Below are 4,573 nucleotides of genomic sequence, written 5' to 3' on the forward strand. Positions count from 1 at the left end.
AAGATTGCTCCTGGTGAACCGTATAATTACTTTTGAAAATTAACACTTGACAAAGAAGGACAAAGTTCATGTGAAGTTAATTCAGATGCTAAACCGACTTTACTAACCAGTGTGCACGTGAACTGTGCGTCATGCACGCACTACATGAAATATTTTTGCCCCAAAGTGGAAGGGCAAGATTCGTGAACATGAAACAGGCACATGGCATTAAACTTTCATGGCCGTTAACCTTTACCCGCACGGTGTTACTCTGTACGCTGTTCTGCGTTACATGTGCCTTAAATGAAAATCAAACGGCAAGCACCTGTGTTGATGTGTTCAGTGAACATCGTAAAAACATCTACGGTCTCTCTCCCTCACTGGAAGATGCTGTTTCTCACGTCAGACGATGTTTTGTCATGTGGGCTGTAGTCATCAGGTTCCACAATCTTGTGACTTTGACATTCAGCAATCCGACACGTCATATCATAAAGTTGAGGTATAACACTGTACATCTCAGTTGCTGCTTTGCAAGTGTGTCGGCAGTCTTCATCACCTGGCTGCTGCTGGCTTGTGGGGATGTGGAAGCAAACCCTGGACCAACTTGGCAGAACGATCAGAGATACCAGCTTGAGCAACACATTGACTACAATCAAAATCCTGATCATCTTCATGGTGATCCAAGAACTTCAACGCATGGTTGGTGTAGCAGTGCTCAAACCCTTGACCCAAGCTCTTCAGTGCAGAGAAGAATGCTGTCTCTAGCAGGCTATCCTCACCAAGTCGACAGTTTTCCTCACAACTCAAGCTCCTGCCCTGCTGCACTATCTTTAGCTGAAACGGTGCACAAACTGCAATCGTGGTGTCATTCCCTTCAAGAGCAGAATCACCAACTGAAACACGACATGGGAACTGTTGCAAACAAACACCACATTTTGGAGCAAGAATGTGGCAACCTGCGCCAGTGGAAGGACTACTTCCTCGATGTGAGCAAGAAAATGGACATCCAAATGGACAAATTAGAATCGTTCTCGAGGCGCAACAACATACGGTTCTTCAATGTGCCCGAAAGCTTCGAGGAGGACAATAATCAGTGTGTCAGTTTGGTGGTGCAGTTGCTGAACCGCTTCTACCCAGACAAGAAACGCTGGACAGAAGACGACGTGGAGCGTGCCCATCGCACTGGACCGAAGAGCCAGGACAGCAATCGTCCCCGCCCCATCATCGCTCGCTTACATCGCTGGTGCGACAAGTTGTCCATCTTACAATCCAACGAAAGCAGACGAGAGATGGCAAACACGCTGAATGTCAGGGTTGCTTCCGATCTGACTCAACGCCAGAATCAAATTCTTAGGGAGGAAAGAGAAGCTGGGAAGAAGGCGTACTTCTGGAAAGGTCGGCTGTACTACAACAAGTACAACAACAACAACCGATCACCCCATCGACACAATCTCCACAGAAACCACAGAGAAAGACCCACACATGTACGTCCTGGTAGACATATGACCAGGAACTCAACTCCTGATGACCTCACGCAGACGACAGCAGACGAACGACGGGATGCTGCAAACAACAGTTCTCCCCGTGAAATCCCACCTCACTGCTTTCCTCAAAACCATGAAACAATGGAACAAAATGTCACGAACGGTAACCCTCCCTCGATGTTTGACATGCACGCCTTCCCAACACTCCCAGGTCGGAAACGGCTGGAGGACAGGCACAGGGATCCTCCACCTGCCTCCCTCGCCGCTCCCACAGGCATCACAACATCTTGGAGAGGAAAGCCCTCCTACCAGCAGCAGGTCGACACTCATCATGCTGCTGATCGTCACACCGACCAGACACAGCGTACTGTGGATGACACAGACAGAAACGATTTTCTGTCTTCCAATGTGGTGCACGTACCACCTCCCCCAGCCAGCCCTCGACCTCGGCGTCCACCTCAGCAGAGAACGAGGAAACTGATTGACCAGTGGGGTGTGAGGCTTGTGGATGAACCCGAAAATACCAGTGACACAAGTACTGCGGCTCACTTTGTCTCTGCCGCCCATGATGGCTGTCAGACTCGCACTGCTGATAACTTTGGGCAGCCCCTCCGTGTTGTCCCCTCCCAGAGTCCCAGTGACCATCCCAGCCCCAACCCTGGAATGCCCTCCACAATCCCTGCCTCTTTGAATGCTGTAAGAGACATGGCGAACCCCAACAGTAACCCCCTGCCTCGTGACGGTAATGGTGCAGTTGCAGACTGTTCATCTCCTTCGCAACTCACTCCAGCAATGTCACCCCGTAGTGAAGATGGTAGCAGCCAAACATTTGTGAAGCAACCGGTGGAAACTCAGCCAGTGCACGCAGACATTGAAAACCAGTCCCCCGTTCTCTCACGAGCGAATATCCATGAAAGTGGTAAAGCAGCTGAAGGCCAGCTAGATATAGGATCCACAGAACAGGACTGCTCATTGATAAGCGAGACCCCCAGACACCGAGGATGTGAAACCCGGAGCAGAACAAGATCCAGACAGGCCCAGGTGACGGACAGCTTTCCGCGCATCGGTGTGAGTGCGTCACGACCCCCAGGTCCACAAGAACAGTCCTCAGGATAGGGATACGGCCCTGCCCGTGTCATTGGTCCCATGGAAAACTGTCCTGTTGATTCCGAACATACATGTTTAGGGCGTATTTCATTCCTAACATATAACATTGAGGGTGTTGCTAACATTCATCAACCAGAAATAAGACTATTTTTGTCCAAGTATGATATCATTTTATTGACAGAAACGTTTTCATCTAATTTTCCATCAGATCTTTTTCCATCATATAAAACATTCATTTCACCAGGTATCAGATTATCTGACGCTACAACCTCACGTCTGTCCGGCGGTGTAGCCTTACTAATACGGCAGTCGTTTGTTTCTTGTGTCAAACACATTCATGTAGAATACGATAACTGCATTGTACTAAAGATTTCTGGCGAGTTGACAGGTTTATCATCAGATTGTATGCTGATAGGACTGTATTTACCTCCGTCAGACAGCATTTATTATTCGGAATCAGAAATTGATAATGGGGTTTACATGTTAGAGTACTGTATTTTAGATATATTTGATGAACACGGAGAGGTCCCAATAATTGTGTTTGGTGATCTGAATGCGAGGACAGGAACCAGAAATAGCAGAGACGCCTTGCTGCCGGACACTTTGATGATGGACGACGAAGAACCAGAGGAGTACTTACGTCACTCAAAAGACAGTGTTGTTAATGGTTTTGGACGTTATCTTTTGAATGTTTGTGAACAGTTCTCGTTATTAATTTTGAATGGCTTTTTGCCAGGGGATGAGTCTGGTGAATTTACTTACATTGCGCATAATGGGGCTAGCGTTATTGACTATTTTTTGGTATCTAAATGTTTCATTGAAAGTGCATTAAGACTACAAGTAATCCATAAGATAGAATCAAAACACATGCCTGTAGAAATGTTTCTCAAAATCAATCAGATACAAGCACAACATATAAATACATTAGGAAAAACTGTAATCCAAAAATACATCTGGAACCAAGATAAAACTGACGAATATACTGATGCACTTGCATCCCCTGAAGTTTTAGATTTCTTCAACACAGCCACCAATTTAATTTTTTCTGACATTGAGGCAGCTTTAATAACATTTAATAAAGGTATTTTTCTTGCTGGTAAGTGCATGAAAAGAAACTTTAAAACTGGTATGGTAAAGAACAGTCCGTGGTTTGACGAAGAATGTAGAAAAACCAGGGCAAAGGTACGCCAGGCTTTAAAGAAACATGCAGCTTGTAAAGTTGAAAATAAAGATGAAAATGATTTACTTAGAACAGTATATACAATTGAACGAAGAGAGTATAAAAAGCTCCTGAAAAAGAAAAGCTCAGATTATAAAAAGCACATTCTAGAAATTCTAGAGAGTTGTGGAAAAGATCAGAAAAAGTTCTGGGGTACGATCAAATCTGCAACATATAGTAGAACACTACCTAGTCGTATTTCAAGCGATGAATGGTTTAGACATTTTAAGTCAGTATTTGGATGTGACGTATTGGAGGATGATATAGTGATTAATGTCGAAAACACAACAAACGAAGCTGATTTTGACGAAACTTTGCAAAGTTCTAGCATGTATAACAGTATTTTAGATGCCACCATAACCGAAACAGAAGTTATTGGAGCAATAAAAGCTCTGAAATTAGGAAAAGCTGCCGGTCCTGATGGGATTAGTGGCGAATTTTATAAGTATGCTTCACCAATTGTAGTAACATTTTTTACACAATTATTCAATAAATTATTCGACTCTGGAACATTCCCAATGACTTGGTCTGAAGCAGTTATACACCCACTACATAAGAAAGGTGATACTAATTATCCGGACAATTACAGAGGGATATCTTTGCTTAACGTATCTGGTAAATTATATACTTTCATTCTAAACAAGCGCCTAACTGCATGGGTTGAAGAAAATTCTGTATTGAATGAGTCACAAGCGGGGTTTCGAAAAGGTTACAGTACTGTTGACCACATTTTTACATTACTTGCCTTAGTACAAAAGCAACTGTCGAGCCATTCTAAATTATA

The sequence above is a fragment of the Babylonia areolata genome, chromosome 2 (assembly GCF_041734735.1).
Source record: "Babylonia areolata isolate BAREFJ2019XMU chromosome 2, ASM4173473v1, whole genome shotgun sequence".
NCBI classification, from domain to species: domain Eukaryota; kingdom Metazoa; phylum Mollusca; class Gastropoda; order Neogastropoda; family Buccinidae; genus Babylonia; species Babylonia areolata.